We start from the raw sequence: 23008 nt of genomic DNA on the forward strand, positions 1-23008 counted from the left end.
ATATTTTGACTTTTTTTAAACATCTAGTGAAAGGGTCAGCACATTACGTGAACACCTCAATGTTTAACATTTGCCAGATTTAAAGAATGGGATAAGATTCATGAGGACTGGGCACTTTTGGATTTGTACAATTGAAATAAAACCTGTTAGCAGCTGGGTACGTACAGAGATGATACAAAATATGCTAAAAGAATGTGGCTCTGATACAGTTGGGAAGAGTTAATTTCTAGCATCTTCCATCAGTGTTTCTTGCTTACTGTAAAATAGTTTAATTTTTATACAGAAAATAGAATGTAGTATATAGGAGAAAGAAGGCAAAAAATTAACATTATCTGTGTACTATGTGTTTAGAAAAGACAGAAGTGCATGTTGTATCTTTAATGTATCCTTCAGCTTATTTTAATACATTTAAAAATTACTTGTCATAGCATTTGGAAATATTCACTGGGCAATTAAATTTTATCAGACAAAAAGCTCCAAGGGACAATCATATTTAGATGTTGGGAGATTAAACAAAAACTAAAAACATGGGGGTGGGCTGCATCAGTTTTAATTAAGTTTTGTCAAAAACTGTTGGGATCAGATCGTGTTAAAGTTTCAATATATGTAATATTATTTTGAATCCACTGAAACTAAAATATGTTAATAATTAAAATCAAGTTACAGATCCCATAAAAAAAGATCATTTTTTCGTTTTTCATCTTAATATCATGTTTGCAAGAGATGAGAACCTAACAAAGTTGTAAATCATTGTTGTAAACACAAAACAATATTTAGTTCCTAGACTGATAAGTTAGCTATAATCAAGAGAACTTTGTGGTCCTGTTTCATTCTTCAGTTGTACATCAGTGAATTGAATTTTGATCTACTTCCTTTGTCTCTTGCATTTTTTTAATCTGGACTTGCCCAGATAGACTGTCAAAATAGTGAAGTAATGTGAAACAGATTTCACTATATTCTAAAATTTTACCCATCTCCAATCAAACGTAGTGCAGCAAAAAAACCAGTAAGTATGTGGTCAAGTGAGAACCTGAAATATCAATTTTTTGTTTATTTCTTAAGTGTAGTAAATACCACTTGATCAACTGAACTTTGTGTAGCTGAGATTTTTGTTAGTATGTATGCATACTATAAAAGTTCTTGTTTTAAAGTGGTGTGTGACTTGTTTATATTTATTGTTAGAAATACAGTGATTAAAATATAATAAAGTTGACGACACAAAAAACAATTGACTGTAGATAAATATTTATAAAACAAATGAAAACAGTTTTATACAGATATTAATGCAGGCACAGGCCTAATGAACCTAGGTATAAAGGAAAACCTTGCCTTACAAATCTGTTGACATTCATCGAAAAGGTTGACGCTTATGTGGATAAGAGTGTAGGTTAGTTGTATCCAACAAGGTGCTACATGAGGCTTCTTAAAAAAATGATCTCTATAGGTATGGGGCTAAGTTAGCTACTTGGATAGATGAGGGGTGTTACAAATGGAGTTTAGTCAAACTGGATCGATGTCACAAGTGGGGTACATGAGGGCTCAGTCCAAGGGCCTTTGCTCTTTTTGATTTTCATCAATGATGTGGAAGATAGAGTGGTCAATAAATTATTTAAAGTTATTGATAGCATTAAGGTCTTTGGTGTTGGTGACTGTGAAGAGGATGTTATTGAATTACAAAAGGATTCAGATCATTTAGTGAGTTGGGTAAATAACTTTAAGATATTGCATGTGGTTACCTTAGCAATGTCATGAAGAAGAGAGATCCTAGTGTAATGTTGATCAGTCTCTAAAGCCATCCAAGCATTGTGTTGTTGTTAGTGGTAGGACAAATAGGGTTTTAGGTTCTATCTACAGAAATACTGAATACAAGTCTAAAGATGTTATTTCATTGTATATGTCACTGGTTAGGTCATATATGGAGTATAGTGTTCAGTCATAGGCTCCTTACCTTGGGAAGGATATTAAATTATTGGAGACTGTTCAAAAGAGGGTAGCAGAATGGTGACCGACATTGAAGGATTATTCATACAAGGTGTGGTCAAAATCTCTCACTTTGTTTTCTCTTGAAAAAAGCAGAGTTAGGGGGGAATCTGATTGAGGTATTTAAGAGAATAGTAGAACTAGGAGACAAATACATTGTGGCACAGTAGGAGTCATCTTCACCCGAGATGGTTTTATTTTTGTAATAGGATGGTTGGCTTTTGGATGTTATGGAGGTTGTAAAGTCAAGTGTGTTTAAGGTTAAGTACATAACTGATAGGGGCTACTTATTTTTATATATAATCTTACTTATCAGTGGCCCTAGCTATGGTATTAAAATAATTTGAGAAAATTGCTAATTTGTATCCACGTAGCAGCTGGTTTCAATACACTGTCATTCTTAAATTTGCAAGTTTTTAAACTCGCATCAGTAGGTTCTTTATTGAATAACCAATGTAACTTTTAAACAAGTGGATTGATAAGCTACTTTTTATGTTTCCAATTACGAAGTATGATCATTATGTCTGAAGAAATAATGAAGACAGTATCCACCAGGTTTAAAAAATGCATTACAGCTGTGCATGCAAATACACAATAAGAAAGAATGTGTAATTTCTTAACAATAAAAAAGAATGTTTTTCCAATATATGTTAAGACTACTTAAATGGGACATTCATGTTCTTCATGCATTCAAAGTTTACTAGAGTTGTTTGTTCACATTATCAAACTATTTTGTCAATCAGAAGAATAAGAAAGTCATTTTTTGTATACAAATTTTGATGTTCCACAGTTTTATGCATAAAATCTTGGTTTGAGTTTTTTGCAAAGCTACACGAGTGCTATCTGTACTAGCTGTTCATACTGAGCAGTGAAAGACAAGAGGGAAAGCAGCTACACATCACCACCTACCAACTTTCAGGCTACTTTTACCAAGGAATAGTGGGATTGGCTATACCATTTTAGTCCCCCTATGGGTGAAAGGGCAAGCATGTTTGGTGTGATGGGGATTCAAACCCAGGACCCTCAGATTAGGAGTGGAGGACCCTAAGCATCTGGCCATAATTTGAGCTAAAAAGAACTGTTTATAATTATACAGATGTGTATATAATGGTATACACGGGTGCAGGTGTTTATAGTAGTACTTCATCTGCTGAAAGACTGATAAATGCATTTATAAAACACCATCTGGTGTTGTTATTTAAAATGTCAAGTCACAATTTTGGACACTGACCAGATTGAAATGGCAAAAGCTAGTCACTAGTCATTCACAATATTTGTGGGGGTATGTGTGCCAAAGATAAAAAAATTTTTTCATAACTTCGCGACTTTTCGATGGACCTACATCCTTAAATATTTCAGACTTCTGAAACATCTTTTACAGTTCTGTTTTTTGAACATTGTGTCTGTCAACACATACCATCACTAATTATCAAATGATAGACTACAAGGAACATCAGTAACTAACCACACCAACCATAAACTGTTGGGCTAATATTGTTCAACAAAAAAGTGTAATTTAAGTATCACTCTAACAATACCACTGCAGTCCAAAATGAGGAGTCCATTTGTGACGCAAAGGGTCACAAACCAAAAACTCTCACCCCACACAGGTGAACCACTACACCACTCATGATCCTGAAATATGCATCCATACATGCATAGTAAATAAAATACACATATTTACAAATATTTTCCATATTAGTATTTACACGTGAATGCTGGATTGTATCTTTTTTCAGTGGAGCTCCCCCTGCTGGGACAGCAGTAAGTCTACAGACTTACGATGCTAAATTCAGGAGTTCAGTTTCCCTCAGTGGACACAACATGGATGTGGCTTTGCTATAAAAACTCACACACACACTTCTTGTTGGAAACATTTAACTTTCTTTCCAGTTAGGTTAACATCTTTAAATAAAAGGTGTCTTTATAATTTCTCTATTGTTTATATTAATTTAATGTCTACACAATGTAATGTTGGCTCTACATATTTAATAAGGCTATGTTAACAGTATTTAACATGTTATAAAAAATAACCAATTTTATGAATATGAGGGGCACTTGTGTTACATAGTTGAAGCTGACAGTGTTATTTCAAAACTTTTGAAGCTGACTAGCCATTGTTAAGTGAAAAGTTACACAATCTGTGCTGTACGTGTTAGGGTTAAGAAAACCCTGTTTTTAGTGTCATAATTCTGCAGGCTCCCTACCCAGCCACTGAGATAACTAGTGTTATCAACCAAAAACTACATATAATCTGGTGACAGCTGATTTTACACTTAAAAAGTAATATTACCTATGATTTGGTTACAAATGGATTTACAGAATCTGATGACATGGTCACAACTAAATTTGCAATAATAAACACTCTTCTGTGTTCTTCATGTTGCATTATCCATAATTTTCAGGATACACAACAATATGAACTGTGTTATTACCAGCATAAATAAGACTACACCATAACATAAACATGCATTATTACTGACAAGAGAAACTTTCAGAATATATATATTTGGCAACAGGTTTGGTTTTAAATCTCTTAATGAACATTGCTAAACATTAAAATTACAGTTAATTATAAGACTGTGTAGTGAGGGTTTAAAAAACCCCAATTTCTAGCATTATAAGCCTTTAAACTTACCCATGAGCTACAGCAGAGGGCATGATTGCTTGTTCTTGAATTTCACACAGGGCTACCTGAACAAGCCATCCCTAATTTAGCAGTGTAACACCAGAGAACGCAGCTAGTCATTACCACCCACTACCAACTCTTGAACTACTGTTTTACCATTGAATAGTGGGATTGACTGTAACATCATAATGGCTGAAGGGGCAAGCATATTTGGTGTGATGGGGATTTGAACCCATGACCCTCAATTTGTGATTCAAACACCTTAACCACCTACCCTGCTGAGCATTACACACAGGGAAAACAAGTATTACAGCAAGATCGTTATGTTTATATTACTATGGTAATCCAAAGTAACTTAAATGTCCAAAATATTATTTGATTTATCCAAATCGGTAAATAAATGTTAATGTCTACTTTCATCAACTTAGGCCTACGTAAACATAATTTTATATTCTCTCTCTTTATTTTAGCATATTCATATTTTGTATTTGTGGCAAAGCTACTAAGACTATCTGTAGTAATCCTTAATTTTGAACTGTTAACCAGAAAGAAGGTAATTAGTTAGCACCATCCAAGTTAAGATACTGCCTATCACTCTTATAACATAATCATAGTTTAAACATGGGGAGTATTTTTTATGGTAATACACGGAATTGCACCTGGCTTCCCAGCTCCAAAACCAATAACCAAATGATCAAACTGCACCCTATCTCATGAAGTGAATAAAACTGGTTTGGATCACCTGCTGAACCTCAAAAAGAAAAAAAATTATAAATAATTAATGATAGCTCCACAAAAACTCTTAATAGACTGAAAAGTACTTTGTATACTTACATTTCAAAAGTAAATTTTACTGGAACTACAAATTTCGAATAGCACATCAATTTTTTCAACCTTACGTTTCTTTAGTTTTTTTTAAATTCACATTCATGAATTGATTTAATCTAAAAGATTTGTATTCTGGATGAAACTTACTAGTAGATTCTACACTTTAAATATGTAATTGTTTCCTTTATAAGCAAAAAATGTCATAAGACCTGCTAATAAAGCATTCATTCATAATCTGGAGTTGTTTACTGTGATATTAGTGGGACTTGTCTTACTAAAGTTTAATAAATTTAGGTTTAACTCACTATGGGTCTCAACTTCACGAATAAAACATTCACTTACAGCAATACTTTTATAACTGTCAAAGGTTTTAAATCTAAAAAGGGAGAAAAATCATTCAAGCAAAAGGGTATTTTGAGCAAATGAAATCCAGCTGTAAAAATTATAGCAGTAATTAGTAAAAGCAGGGCAATTTGATTCATTTATTCAAAAAACAGATGTTAGTGATCAAAGATATGTTTAGTACCTGTACACCTTGTTCATTGTAAGTTAAATAAAATGTCTCTGTTGCTTCCAATTTATGCTAATATTTGGGAATACGTGTGCTAACTGACCAGCATCATTAGCAGGCATCTAAAGTAACTTCCATTAATTACTGTCCCGAACTGACTAGTACCGTTCTTTGACGTCCTGAACCGATTAGTATCATTCAATGCCATAGGTTCTCTATCACGTTCTTTCTAAATACTCAAACATTTTTAGACATTCGACTTGTCCACCACACTCTATCTTGTGAACAGTTGAAGTGATGTTGGAACTATTCATATTTTTAAATCAGTAAAACATACAACTACACCATTCTTATTTATGTCCTGACACTTTTATTTTCACTAATAAGTTCCATCTACACATGGTAATGACTTGTAATAATCTGGCATTTATTTTAACATACAGTACTGAAGAAACTTCAATTCTTTCCTTCATGTATTCAATCTAGTGTTAGCTGTAAATATATTCTAAACAAAAAACACCAATGGAGTGAATAAAAACCTATTCTTGGAATATTTTACACACTGTCAGTCATACTGTATGGTTCAGTTTAAATTGTGTACATATAATTTTTTTTCAAGATCTCAGACTTCTAACAAACTTGTATAGCAATTATACAACCCATATACTAGAAGTATTGCCATGTAGCTTCTTAAAAACATTTTCTTTCTAAGCCACATTTTAAAAATACCAAAGCAAATGTTTTATTTATATAATAGTTACACCCCATTTGTTTCCACTTTTAAAGGTAAATAGTACGAATGAAAACATTAACAAAACAAAATACTTAACTTATTACCTTAAGCGTAATTTAATTCAAAATTTTCCATCTGAAGGCTCATTCCTCTGTTGTTAAGTTTTCAAACAACACAAGTGTTTATATGTCCCTAAAATGATCAACCTAATCAGTCAGAATTTAATTATCAATTGTATAAAGAAAACATATAACAAAACCAGCAAGGAAAGAATGTACAAACCAAGAGCTCTGCCCACAAATATCTTGATTAGATTTTTTTCCCCCATAGCCATACTTTTGAGGATACTGTATTATCCTCAAAATTGAGATAGGCAACAGAAGGTTTTTGACAAGTCAGTATCAGCAAGTACTTGATAAAAAGAAAGTACAACACTCAGTTCTCCCCCTTGGCTTGACGTTTCTGGAGAGCTTGTGCCAGATCATTCCTGAGAGCAGCCTGTTGCTTCTGGTCCGACAAGGGTTGAACAGTTCTTAATCCATTTACAATGTCTTTGGTTTTCCAAAGTAGATTTCATTCAATGTGTTTCTAATTTTATTTTCCATATCCTATTAAAATACAAGATGCTTATATCCTGTTTTTTCATAATACAAAAAGACTTAAATCTCAGTTCACAAAAGTTACATTTTTAACTCAGTGTAATAATTCAAAACTAAACTTAACCACTGGCCAAATCCTGCACAAGAAATTAATGGTTTTATTCTCAAAACTAATGACAGTGACAGTAATCAAATGATGATTCAATCAATATATTTTAATATGGCATTATCAACTTTGTTTACTTACCACATACATCTTTGATGGATATATTTAGCCTAATTAATTCATTCTTTGCTTCTGATTCACAGTTAGGTTTTAGAATATTATGTTAAAATATATAGACATGTACAACAAACTAGATAAATTACATATACTTGTGTATATTAAACTTAAACTAAAAAACTGTTAATATTTTTATAACATTTAAACAATACATATATATCACTGTAAAACTCAAGTTATATTGGTGTACATAAAAGTATATAAATATATTGTTCAGCTGAAACCTACAGAGTTGTGACAATGTATTTAAACAACTTAATAGTACAAGCCGACTTTTAGAAAAGTTTATGCAGCTATGAATGTTTTACATGAATGTAAAAACCAAAACTAGAGAAATATAATTCTTAAAGTTATAAAATTTAGTTTTTTTTTCCTGAACTGTCTTCGAAAAATAAATATAATCTGATGTTATGAGAAATAAACTTTAAAGCTTATGCTGTTGAGCTAAAACAAAACAATACATAACATTCAATGTTGTTTGGCAGTTACCAGACACTACAAGACTTAGTGGGTTTAATCATTTTTGGGTAACTTAGCTCACTAAAATCTCTTAAGCCATGAGCAAAATTACCTCAACCATTCTTCCAATATTGGCAATGTGAGGACTAGCTTCACTCACTGCAGCATCGAGTTCGACCTATAGGAACATACAAAATATATTTCTATCACAAACCTGATTCACAAAGAATTCTAACACTTCTACAAACGTATTTTCTAACTACGTTGCCCAAGAGTTTTGTCTTTTTGTTTTTTATGAAGACAGAATTAAAACAGCACTTAACAACGGTTAATTTTTCAGACATCACCCATACAAGTTATAGCATCATGTTTATCAAATATCTTAACCTAATCTTTTGTTTTTCAATTTCCTTTTCAATGCTGAAAATAGGTCAATTATGACCCACCAATTGATGATTACATTCGTTAAACATACATATTTAAAAATCAAACAATTATACTGAAGTAAGAGAGTGAATAGTCTCTTCTCCTACGACCTTGTTGTTACTACTGGGATCACTTGACGCACCACTGTTGTTGTTTACCTACATCTTTAACAAGTCCAAACACACTTGTTCTTCTCACTCAAACAATAATTTCTACAAACTTGTTAAAAACTAGAGAAAAACCAGTGAGATATATTTAGTTTTTAGGTTATTAATCACTTGAATATGATGAGAAAAAAACAACCAAAGCCACACCTAACAGGTATTCAATTTCATCAGTTATCACTGACACACATTTTTTATTCTTATTGTCTAGTTAGAGTTGAATAAAGCGAAACTGCTCAAGCAGAAAGCAATCACTGCTACAAAGGACAGTTAAAACAATTTTTTCAGAACCTCACAAAAATGTAAAAACTGAGGCTACAGTGAACCCGTAACACTGTGCAAGAACAGCTGGAAGGAAACCTCAGTTGTGTTGGAAGTACAACTGCAGTGCATTAAGAAGAAGGTGGGTGTTAATGTGAGTACAAGAGTGGGAAAATACCTAATAATTAAAATGTATTTAAATCACAACACGAGAAACCTAATAATTAAAATGTATTTAAATCACAACACGAGAAACCGAATAATTAAAATGTATTTAAATCACAACACGAGAAACCGAATAATTAAAATGTATTTAAATCACAACAAGAGAAACCGAATAATTAAAATGTATTTAAATCACAACACGAGAAACCGAATAATTAAAATGTATTTAAATCACAACACGAAAAACCGAATAATTAAAATGTATTTAAATCACAACACGAGAAACCTAATAATTAAAATGTATTTAAATCACAACACGAGAAACCTAATAATTAAAATGTATTTAAATCACAACACGAGAAACCTAATAATTAAAATGTATTTAAATCACAACACGAGAAACCTAATAATTAAAATGCATTTAAATCACAACACAAGAAACCTAATAATTAAAATGCATTTAAATCACAACACGAGAAACCTAATAATTAAAATGCATTTAAATCACAACACGAGAAACCTAATAATTAAAATGTATTTAAATCACAACACAAGAAACCTAATAATTAAAATGTATTTAAATCACAACACGAGAAACCTAATAATTAAAATGCACTTAAATCACAACACGAGAAACCTAATAATTAAAATGTATTTAAATCACAACACGAGAAACCTAATAATTAAAATGTATTTAACTCACAACACGAGAAACCTAATAATTAAAATGTATTTAAATCACAACACGAGAAACCTAATAATTAAAATGTATTTAAATCACAACACGAGAAACCGAATAATTAAAATGTACTTAACTCACAACACGAGAAACCTAATAATTAAAATGTATTTAACTCACAACACGAGAAACCTAATAATTAAAATGTATTTAACTCACAACACGAGAAACCTAATAATTAAAATGTATTTAAATCACAACACGAGAAACCTAATAATTAAAATGTATTTAAATCACAACACGAGAAGCCTAATAATTAAAATGTATTTAAATCACAACACGAGAAACCTAATAATTAAAATGTATTTAAATCACAACACGAGAAACCTAATAATTAAAATGTATTTAAATCACAACACGAGAAACCTAATAATTAAAATGTATTTAAATCACAACACGAGAAACCTAATAATTAAAATGTATTTAAATCACAACACGAGAAACCTAATAATTAAAATGTATTTAAATCACAACACGAGAAACCTAATAATTAAAATGTATTTAAATCACAACACGAGAAACCTAATAATTAAAATGTATTTAAATCACAAACGAGAAACCTAATAATTAAAATGTATTTAAATCACAACACGAGAAACCGAATAATTAAAATGTATTTAAATCACAACACGAGAAACCTAATAATTAAAATGTATTTAAATCACAACACGAGAAACCTAATAATTAAAATGTATTTAAATCACAACACGAGAAACCTAATAATTAAAATGTATTTAAATCACAACACAAGAAACCTAATAATTAAAATATTTAAATCACAACACAAGAAACCTAATAATTAAAATGCATTTAAATCACAACACGAGAAACCTAATAATTAAAATGCATTTAAATCACAACACGAGAAACCTAATAATTAAAATGTATTTAAATCACAACACGAGAAACCTAATAATTAAAATGTATTTAAATCACAACACGAGAAACCTAATAATTAAAATGTATTTAAATCACAACACGAGAAACCTAATAATTAAAATGTATTTAAATCACAACACGAGAAACCTAATAATTAAAATGTACTTAAATCACAACACAAGAAACCTAATAATTAAAATGTATTTAAATCACAACACAAGAAACCTAATAATTAAAATGTACTTAAATCACAACACGAGAAACCTAATAATTAAAATGTAGTTAAATCACAACACGAGAAACCTAATAATTAAAATGTATTTAAATCACAACACGAGAAACCTAACAATTAAAATGCATTTAAATCACAACACGAGAAACCTAATAATTAAAATGCATTTAAATCACAACACGAGAAACCTAATAATTAAAATGCATTTAAATCACAACACGAGAAACCTAATAATTAAAATGTATTTAAATCACAACACGAGAAACCTAATAACTTTCCCACTTTTAACAAGTCAGTTCTCTGAAAGTGCTCCAGTTATCAGCACAGACACATGACAAACATGAAACCAAGTTATAAAAGGTAAGTGTTGTTCTTTTGGTGTAAACTTCTCATCATATGTTGTATTTCTTAGACCATCAGAAACACTGGAGTTTTGGATTATATACATTCTTATGTTGTTTTACCACAGAAATACTGGAAATCTAAGGAAAATACCTGTATTCCTTCAGAATTTGTTTAGGTGTAAGCACATCAAAATAGAGGTAGGCCTTTCAATGGCAAGTGAAGGGAAAATAGATAATAGTAAAATGTAAGGTAACTTGACATTTCATCATTCAGGGTGACAGTAATTAATAAAGATTACTATTTTACTCATCTAGATATTAATTTTGTTATATTTCTACATATGATAAGTTTAAAAAAATCCCTCAAAATCTGGAACATCCATGTCCAATAGACACCTATGTCTGTTACACTTTCACATCCCTCAAAATCTGGAACACCCATGTCCAATAGACACCTATGTCTGCTACACTTTCACATCCCTCAAAATCTGGAACACCCATGTCCAATAGACACCTATGTCTGCTACACTTTCACATCCCTCAAAATCTGGAACATCCATGTCCAATAGACACCTATGTCTGCTACACTTTCACATCCCTCAAAATCTGGAACACCCATGTCCAATAGACACCTATGTCTGCTACACTTTCACATCCCTCAAAATCTGGAACACCCATGTCCAATAGACACCTATGTCTGCTACACTTTCACATCCTCAAAATCTGGAACACCCATGTCCAATAGACACCTATGTCTGCTACACTTTCACATCCCTCAAAATCTGGAACACCCATGTCCAATAGACACCTATGTCTGCTGCACTTTCACATCCCTCAAAATCTGGAACACCCATGTCCAATAGACACCTATGTCTGTTACACTTTCACATCCCTCAAAATCTGGAACACCCATGTCCAATAGACACCTATGTCTGCTGCACTTTCACATCCCTCAAAATCTGGAACACCCATGTCCAATAGACACCTATGTCTGTTACACTTTCACATCCCTCAAAATCTGGAACACCCATGTCCAATAGACACCTATGTCTGCTACACTTTCACATCCCTCAAAATCTGGAACACCCATGTCCAATAGACACCCATGTCTGCTACACTTTCACATCCCTCAAAATCTGGAACACCCATGCCCAATAGACACCCATGTCTGCTACACTTTCACATCCCTCAAAATCTGGAACACCCATGCCCAATAGACACCCATGTCTGCTACACTTTCACTCTGAAATTCCACAATACAATCAGTCAACCTTCTCTGTCCCCAAGAAGGGGACATTTTTGAACACACACACACACACACACACACACAATATATAGGGGACATAAAAAAGCATGGAAATAAGGAACACTCTAAGGTCTATAAAAATTTGGAAAGAAGCCATAATTTAACAAAAACTGATCGCTGAAACTAGAGACTTACTTGTCTGGTCAGGCTTCCTCCTAAGTTCATGGTACCTGATCCAGGCTTATTGGTCTGAAGCCATAACATTGCTGTTGAGGTCAGTTTGTAGTGAGCACTTCTACCACTTGATTTTTCCTGTTAAAAGGAGAAAAGCTGGGTAAAAGGTGGAATACATCTACATGTAATTAAATCTTGCTTTGAATACAGAACAGATTCAAATACATCTAAATATTAAAGCTCTACACTAAGTTACTGTAATGTTGTTCCTATTTTAGTTAATGGTTTGTCTGTCTGTCAAGACAAGTACAATATTGTTTATCTAAAACACAAACAAGAAGGTAAATATTAACAAAATTATGAAGTCTGGTTTATGTATAATGAGTAGTAATACTACTAGTCACAAACAGATTTTCTAAACTTTTAAACATGTATAAAACAATATTTAATTAATTCAAAACCATGTTTGTCTGACACGTAACCTTCTGTAACAGTAACGATGCTTTCTTCACCAACCGCTAAGCCTGAAACTTTTGTAGAGTACTGACAGCTGTATTAAACAGTTAACATTTTTTAAAACAACAGAGCTATTTTCAAATAAAGTTTTTCAATGATTGCCAACTCTGACCTAACATAGCATAAATTACCCTGGGTTTTTAATACAACCACATTAAAAGAGTGTTTTAACATACATTAAATGTTTCAGTTGGACCAAACTCCAAAAATATATATTTCTGCCCTGTTTACAGTCTCTTTCTGAGCAGTTACAACTGTCTTGTAGAAAATAACAATAAAACCACTTAATGTGTTTCCTTAATTTCGTGATTTGTATGATTGAAAGCAATATAATTCAGTAGGTTCTATACCTGGACTTCTGATTTAGAGTAATATGATTCAGTAGGTTCTATACCTGGACTTCTGATTTAGAGTAATATGATTCAGCAGGTTCTATACCTGGACTTCTGATTCAGAGTAATATGATTCAGTAGGTTCTATACCTGGACTTCTGATTTAGAGTAATATGATTCAGTAGGTTCTATACCTGGACTTCTGATTTAGAGAAATATGATTCAGCAGGTTCTATACCTGGACTTCTGATTTAGAGAAATATGATTCAGCAGGTTCTATACCTGGACTTCTGATTTAGAGAAATATGATTCAGCAGGTTCTATACCTGGACTTCTGATTTAGAGAAATATGATTCAGCAGGTTCTATACCTGGACTTCTGATTTAGAGAAATATGATTCAGCAGGTTCTATACCTGGACTTCTGATTTAAAGAAATATGATTCAGCAGGTTCTATACCTGGACTTCTGATTTAGAGAAATATGATTCAGCAGGTTCTATACCTGGACTTCTGATTAAGAGAAATATGATTCAGCAGGTTCTATACCTGGACTTCTGATTAAGAGAAATATGATTCAGCAGGTTCTATACCTGGACTTCTGATTTAGAGAAATATGATTCAGCAGGTTCTATACCTGTACTTCTGATTAAGAGAAATATGATTCAGTAGGTTCTATACCTGGACTTCTGATTTAGAGTAATATGATTCAGTAGGTTCTATACCTGGACTTCTGATTTAGAGTAATATGATTCAGTAGGTTCTATACCTGGACTTCTACCACATGAATTGAGTCCCAACATCCTTTAATTTTTTTTCACCCATCTCCTGCCTTTTGATGAGGATAACCCTGCAAACCCATGATCCAAATCCCATAAGTACACTGATGAAACTCCTCCTTCGAAGTACATTTCCCTATATTGATCAAAAGCTTGGTTTGCATCCACCTCCAGCTTACGTAGTCGTTCAGACGGCATGGCTCCATCATCCAACGGGGGATCATAAGTGTTGCTCCAAGGAGATCTGAACCACGAATTTAAAAAAAAGAAAAAAATTTAATTATATTATGCACACTTAATTCATCCTTTTCAGACCATCAGATTCTTTATGTAAAATAACAACAGCCAGCAGTCTTCACAATATCATTATGTTTGATCATTAACATCGTCTAAATATATTGGCTAATAAAACAAGAGTTACAATTTAAATGGCAAAATACTGAAAAACCAATTGGCCAAGAAAACTGTTATAAAATCAAATTAACGACAGTTTCTTTTTAACCATTCCTCTTTCTCTCAGACATTAAAGTTGTGTTCACCAACTGTCAATTAACAGTTATTACACTTATTAATATTATAAATATATACTGTGTTGTTGTTTGGCTTAGGATTCCTCCACAGTAGGTATCAGTGGTTTGCTGGTGATAAACTCAACAATAAATGAACACGCACCCCCACTTGTTTCCCAAGTAATGTACATTTCTTTTCTTCGTTTTTTTCTAAACTACTTAAATGTATGCACAAATTCTTTACATCGGGATATCAAACAATATATGGTTCTCTTCTTGTCAAAAGTCCACTCGGACCTTTTCAATTATTTTAGAATTTCAGTTTACAAGCCAAATTACATTTCCATATTTATGTTGCATTAGTATTCTGTGTGTAATTCACTTACAATTGTTGCACAAGTTACTACAGTCATACACTGTTCTTCCAGTAATTGATTAGTGTTCCTTCTTCAAAATATTCTCCATTCTTTTTGTTAAAGTGAACTCAAGGTGATTCAGTTACTTTAAAACCAGGCTTTGATGAAACAAGTTATTCTTTTTACTTCCTTGTCTTACATTAAGTCTTATTCTAACATTAAATATTAGGTCTATCACCTCTACTGCAGTCAACTTCACAGAAAACTTTTTCTTGGCCGTTTACATGTTTATTACTTAATCATCTGTTTGCTATGTTCTCTATATCAATGAATAAGAAACACAACTTTCAATAATTAACTGCTTTCATCTCTTATAATAAAGAAACTAAACAATCATACAATATTTATTCATAAACTAAGAACTAATATCTACACCAAACTTCAATATAACACAGTTGTTTAACACATAAGATTGTTTCATAGAACGTTTTATGTCCCTCATCCAACTCAATCGATGAATTCTTGAATGAGAGATTCATTGATCAGTAACTCATGGGAGAGAAGACAGATCTGATTGCTAATTTTGACATATCTCTGATTCAGAGCTTCAATGGACAAATTAAAAGTAATGTGGCAAGTAAACATCTACAGCTAACTTGTTTTACTAGAGCAATCAACTGACTTCACAACAGGACAACTACAGACCTGTACGGTCTCCATCTCTGTTGTAATCACACAACAAGTAGTCCTTTCCAACTTGTTTATCTCGAGCAATTTTCAGAGGCTGGTCTACTGATGACAAGAGATCTTCACACAAGCTGGGTACCTGTAGATCAGTTTAAATTGGTTAATCCTTCATCCAGTTTATTTATCAACTGTGGTGCAGGAGTTGCTTCTTACCTGCTGGTTAACTATCTAATATTTATGTACTTGTGTGATACTAGAAACATATGCACTTTCCAAGTTAACTTTGTAAGATTTATTTTGAGTTGTTATTTTGCATCACATAAGCATTGTTCATACCAAGTCTGAGTTCCTCAAGTATAATGAACCTCTCTAGAGTAGAGAAAAAACTAATATAAAAAATATCCCAAAAGGTGGAGAACATACAAATTATCCAGCCCTAAGTTACATGCCATCAACAACTATACAAGTTCTCAGTCTGAGTAAGATTTTAGACACGTTAAGAAAAATAAAAGTGAAGGAATCACACAATTTTCTCTAAACCTGATCTTGTGAGGTAATGTCTTTCTTGCCACAGTGTACTAGCCATAAAAACAGGTTCTGTATTAAAGCTTATCGCAAACCTTCTCGGTGGAAGTAGTTACATGAGTCAGACTGCTTTCTGGCATCCTTGTTTGACAAGTTCTTCAAGACTATCAAAATGACACACAATTCATAGACTGATATAAAGGTATTTAAAGCAGTGGGCACATTTCTTTACTTTAAAATTGTTAATGTCCTGATACAGATTCTTACTCAACCAAAACACAGCAGCAACTTATCTGCTTTAAAACAATGCAATATAAAGCCTTTCATTTAAACATATGAAATTCAACAAGAACCTTCCATTATTTTACATATAACAGACAGGAGCTAAGTATGCAACATAACATAACACCACTACAAGATTTTAAAAGTTGATTATAAGCAGCATACATTACTTCAGAGGTTTCTTCAACTACCGACTCTTTCTCTGCTTGGGAGAAGGGCTAACTTTCCATACCCCATGAACAGAATTGTTTTGTTTTTCTACCTTACAAAATCATTAGATATCATGCACAAGTAAGGAATGCATACCAGAAAATCAAATGACTTGAGTGTGCTGAGTGAGAAGGGATCAGGGGTTGGTCAGCTCCTGGGTAACCCTCACTGACCTCAAGGCTACACTGGTCGAGCACAATACATGTCACTAAAACTACTGTATAAATCCCTAATATTTACACTACAAACATGTTATTCTGCTAGGGAGGAGACATTTACGGGTCACTGGTACAACCAAGTATCTTGGATTTCAAATGGTTACAGGAAAAACTAAAATCTCGTATGATTCGCAAAGCAGCAAAACATTTAGATACAATCATTTTACCATATTTACAAAACTGTATTTAGATACAAATATAGCACACAGCTTAACATGGTTTTTACACCAACACAAAATTCTACTACACTTTCAAAAATGTCTTTGCTAGATTAACTAAGACAGATAAATAATAAAATTGTTACTTCTGACAAATCTATTCTGGGTTGACTAGTGAAAAATGAAATTAGGTTAAAGCATTTTACTGTAAGTTATACAGTACAGAAATAGTGCATTAATAACCTAAACTTAGTTATACACATATTGAATAATCTGAATGAACATTTTAAAAAACAGAACTTACATTCTGGTGCTTACAAATAAAATTAATATTGATTAACAGGTGTTCTTTGAACAACACTTTAAATACCTACTTATGTTAATTAAATCCACCCAATGATGATGACTACACATAATTTTAATTACAAACATTTCTAATGGAAATAAATTTTTAACCATGAATGGCACCAACTTGTTTTTCTCAGCAAACACATGTATACTGTATCAAGCATTAAGCCTAAAATACTCATCAGACCAATAAAGCTTTTAAACAAATGATTTAACCAGCTTAATATCTTGTCACTAACCTATAACAACTGTACATTAATCAATCAAAGCCCAAGACTAAACATGAGCTTGCTTCAAACACGAGATAACTTAAGAGAAATCACACCAAAACAGGTGGCCAGCAAAAGGATACTGATTTGTACAGACTTATAATCACTATTTCAGCTATCTAATGTTCTAAAATAAAGGTACGTATTTTTCACTGCTGGAGTTGCTAATAAATAGTGTTCCAGTTGTTCGACTGATGAAATAACAGTCTTAAAAATAAATTTATTGAACAAGAATTAGACCTGACAACAAACATCAGTGGTAAGAAACTGTCCAGCGGGCTAACCAATGATCAGTAGTGCAGGATAGAATTGAAAAGTGGGGGTTGTTGGCTAGGTTTTACAAAGAGATGTGTTGCCAAAGACAGCTCAGTCTGCATCAGGAGTCATGCCTCTTCCCATTAATATAATATACAGTTGCTATAGAAGTCAAACAGGTAAAAGTAGGAGCACTATAGCATCTCCAGTTTAAAAACTCCTGATAATGCAGTATTTAGAGAGAACAATATAATCATATAACAAGTTCAGAGACTACATCATAAATATATATTGTTATTAAAGTGATTTGCTCTGTTTTCACATACAGTACACATATTTTGTCATGAAATATGTAAACCCTGGTACGTTAATATCCGGCTATTTTTAAATAAAATATTAACAACTGAGAAATCTTCAGGAACCTTTTCATACTATCATATCCACGTATGTGCGTGAACATTAGTGTTTTACAGCTATAACCTTAAAGATATCATTTCTCTATCACTCCTCCAAGATTTAAAATTTCTGATTACGTGAAAGAACATCGTATCTTTGATTTGATAGTTTTTAAAATGTCACCAAGATTTATGCAAGATATAAAAACAGAACTTCTTCAAAGTTTAAGCTATAAGAGGAAAGTTTCACACACTGACATTCACAGAATACTTCACCATACCAGGTCAATAAGGTCACTTAAGTTCTTCTCAATTTGCTGTGGTGGAAGTCTTCTCATTAAATCAAGAGCACAGTCTAGCTGTTGTTCTGTCTGAAAGAAAAAAAACTGTACAATAAGCTTGAATATTAACAATCCACCAATTGTTCTGTTCACAGAGAAAAAAAACAGGAGGCTCATATTACTGTAACAGTTGTTCATTCATAATCTGACTCGCATTAAATAAAACTGGTGATACGATGTATGTATCAATTCTTCTACCTGCATTTAAGATAGACTAATACAATGTTTTTATGAAATCTGAACAAAGTTTATTTCCTCAAACTCTTATTACACTGAAGTACACTTAATTATAAGTTATTTTCTTTGGTGAAAATATAAGTTTCACATAATATTTTTTATTCAGATATCTTGCAAGTAATAAAATTATTAATATTACACATACCTGAAGAGAGTATGTTATATTCTCTTTACCAGAGTTGGTGAAATTGTTCAAAAATAATACGAGTAATTTGTTAGACTGTACAACTGTTCAAATGGTAAAGACCTTATTATAAATGTCTAATTATTAAAATACTAAGAGTAAAAGATCCCTTCTACATTAAGCTAATGTACAACACACTGACAACACATCCATTTGCAATTGTTGTTTTTGTTTTTTTAAGGCTTTTCTTCCACACCAACCTTCAAGAAAAGAACAAATTTAAATATATCCTTTTATGTTTCAGGAAATCAGACACCACTATTCAATTCTTGTAAAGTACTGGCATCTACACTACAGCTAACAGCAAGTTTATAAACCAACCACCTTGTTAGAAAAGTGACACTGTCTAAATAGACTTCAACATGTTTTATCAACTTTCACGTGTCATCTTGTCTTACTGTATTCTGACCACAACACACACACACACACACACAGAGGTTTTATTCTACCAATCCCAGGTAATCTTAAGATTACAATGTACCTTTCTTTTCTCAAGAAAAAAAATATGATCTAACTTTCCCTTATAAGTTAACCCTTTTATCCCCACAATCTGAAACCCTTTTCAATAAGTCAGTATTTTTTCTTTGACAAGAAGACCAAAGTTGTACAGCATTCCAAACTGCCTAACTAGTGACTTTTACAGAGAAATAGTTATCTCTTTTTATAATCAATATTTCTATAAATATCCCCTCAAGTTCTATTATCTTTAAAACTAGCAATCAGGCAGAACCTTAACTGCTTGAGTGATTTACACCAAGGTCTTTATCACTGGTCACTATTAACAACCCAGGAGCCATGGGGTCACCTGGTCCCTAAAAGCACACATGTAAACCAGCTTGTTACTTTCTTGAAACTGCTGATTCCCCTTTAGATTCCCCCAAAATTCCTCTCTGTTATTATTAATGGTAACTTATTCCATCCATCAATTACCATGTTAAAAAATAAAGCAGTCTTAACTGGAGCACAGCCTGTCTATTACAAAATATTTTAAAAAGTACCAATCCATTAAATAACCTTGTTAACTTATATCACCTGTCACTTTTCTTTTCCTCAACATGCATCTTAACTATTTTCATTAACTCAATATTATTTCTTAGATATAAAGACCAAACTCTACACCTCTACAATAAACATGGGATCCAAATTATGAAATCCCTTTACAAATATAACACCATGTAGTTATGGGTCAATTTCTAAGTATTTGTCCAACATGCCAATTGTAGCATATCAGCATCCTAAACACACCTTGAAATACCAACTGTAACACCTAAACATCTTCAATATAGGTATAAATACCCAAGAGTTTTAATGTCACACAACTTTAATTAACCTACTAAGTACATTATTATCAATATCAAAAATGATCACACAATGACCCTGAGATACTCTGTTACAAACACAGGTCAGTTTTACTGGTTTTCATTAGTTACAAATTTTTCCTGTGTTTTAGTCAACTATTTTACAGTTTAATGTGATTATCTGTAGTGTATATTATTAAATCTGTTTTGACAACTTGTATATACTAAATCCGCACCCTATCCATTGTTCTGGTAATATGTAACATCCTCAAATCAATTAACGCAGTAGTGCAGCAAAAAGTTCCCCAAAATTACAAAACACTACATTGTAGGCTAGAAAAACACAACTAATAAAAAGGTTTAAGCACTTTTAAAAGTCTATCTCTTGTCTACGAATATAATGGTTTGCTGGATTAAAGGAACACCTTTCAAATTCAAGCTTAAAAAAAACTAAACCATAACAATTTGCTTATTAAATGTTGTATTATTCTTTAACTGAACAAAAAGATATTAATTTGCTTAATATATGTTATTTTTTAAACTGGTTTATCATATAGTTATTATAAAAATTTGTTGCTATTCACTAAAGCAAGTCCTGAATACGGTTAATAAATGTAAAAATAAATAAATAAACGAATCTGTTTCGAGACAGAAGAAATTCAGATACGAACCAAGCGATTCGTAACCAAATATTTATTACTGTTACTAGTGCTATGTAAATGTAATACACAGCACCTGAAACAAACATCATATTTCGATTAGTACTTACCATTATTATTATGTACAGTCTTTCTTTTTCTATTCAACTCTTATAATAGCCGCACTTTTTCTAATTTTCCGTCAATACTTTGGCTACGTTAATTTTAATTTTCAAAATATTAAAGGTTAGGCTTAAGTTACTTCCTCTTTGTAACCAAATAATTTATCAGCCTCGCCTACTTACTCCTACCGGCAGTACTGTGTTGTTGGCCAACGACTAGTAACCCAATGGATTCACACTTCCTGTCACACACACAGAGATTTGCTGAAAGATGGAAGGAGTTCTAACAAAATATGATTAATTAATTAATTAAGTATACGAATGTCATAAAAAGTATTTTATCACTAGAAGAAAGTTTTCAATATATCCAACATTTAATTTTATATATGGAATTTATTTCGATTTTTCTAATTCTAAACGCCAACTCTTTTATTTTCCCCGTCACTGTACCATCAACACTATAACTGAACATCGCCACTAAAACTATTATTTTACACTATCACATATTAACAATAACTACTAGCAGCAAGAGATCATTGATCCTTCAAGGCTGTTCCTAAACACTCAATCTTGAAAAATGGTAAAAACCACTTATTTTATAGGAAAGTACCGTTTTCTCTTTAAATTCTCAATAAAAAAAAAGTGTCAGCCTCAATGCTGACGGCAATTCTTCCCGTAAGCCAATCATTCTATTAAAGAAAAAATATTTTGACAGGAGCCCAGCTTGTATTTATAAAATATTAAGCTTGTGTTCTCTCGCTCTATCATTTTCAGAATACAGCGTAGACAAATAAGGAACTTATCAATAGCTCGTACAATCCTGCAAACTACAATAAGAAAACCTCTTAATGTTGCTTTCTCCAGATAAAATCAGAAATGTTACCCTTTTCCAATGAGACAATCCCCCTATCCTATCACCATTACAGTAACTCTCCTCTGAAGTTATTCTAATAACTCCATATTATTCGTGCTCGTAAATAAAAAGACTAAAACTGTACACAATATTCCAAGTGTGGGCCTAAGTAGTAATTTGTAGAAATAGTTAATTGTCTTATTTGATTTGTAATCAATGTCTATAAGTATAACCCAAAATGTTGTTATAATTGATATTGTTAACAGGGCACAACTTTGGTAACTTGTTACTGGTTTAACCATCATTATTACAAGACCTCTTCTTCAGTAACGTAACTGAACGGGTTCCAAGCTATATTAATTTTTGTCCCAAGTTATGAAAACCTGAATGAATTATTTTGTAGATACTGTAATTAAAGGTAATTCATCTAATTTTTGTTCAACTCACTAACTGATCGAAGTAATTTTATAGTACCTAATATTTCAAAGTCCAACTTTAATCTCATCCACAAATCTCATTAACTTACTAAGAAACGAGAAACATATGTCCGGCAACAGTCAGGCGCAAGCTCTGTCTTTGTTAACCTGAGAAGGTCGAAACGTTGTTCTCGTATTTATTTTGGTAAAAGTGTTAATACCCGTTCCAGACACATTTTTACTTTAAGTAGGTTTCTTGTCATCACGAAAGAGAAAAGACCTCAGGACGGCTGGTATGGGTACAAGAAGCGTGTGTATATGATCTTGAATCTTTAAACCCTAAGGGAAACATTTAGTTTTAATTATTAACCTTCCTATTTACCACTAAGCGATTCAAGTAAATCCCAATTTTTTGTTTCGTAGAATGCTAA

The 23008-nt window shown here is 32.2% G+C and overlaps 1 pseudogene across 1 annotated transcript; it reads right to left on the minus strand.

The window, feature by feature from the left end:
* Window positions 1-7086: 7086 nt before the first annotated feature.
* On the minus strand, window positions 7087-21579 carry LOC143254074 (F-actin-capping protein subunit beta-like; annotated as a pseudogene). The gene is made up of 7 exons (XR_013029944.1): window positions 21318-21579; window positions 18770-18859; window positions 15853-15967; window positions 14267-14527; window positions 12674-12790; window positions 8135-8200; window positions 7087-7289 (listed from the first exon to the last, which is right to left on the minus strand). The product of XR_013029944.1 is annotated as an F-actin-capping protein subunit beta-like (transcript).
* Window positions 21580-23008: the final 1429 nt, after the last annotated feature.

The sequence above is a fragment of the Tachypleus tridentatus genome, chromosome 6 (genome assembly GCF_004210375.1).
Source record: "Tachypleus tridentatus isolate NWPU-2018 chromosome 6, ASM421037v1, whole genome shotgun sequence".
Lineage (NCBI taxonomy): Eukaryota > Metazoa > Arthropoda > Merostomata > Xiphosura > Limulidae > Tachypleus > Tachypleus tridentatus.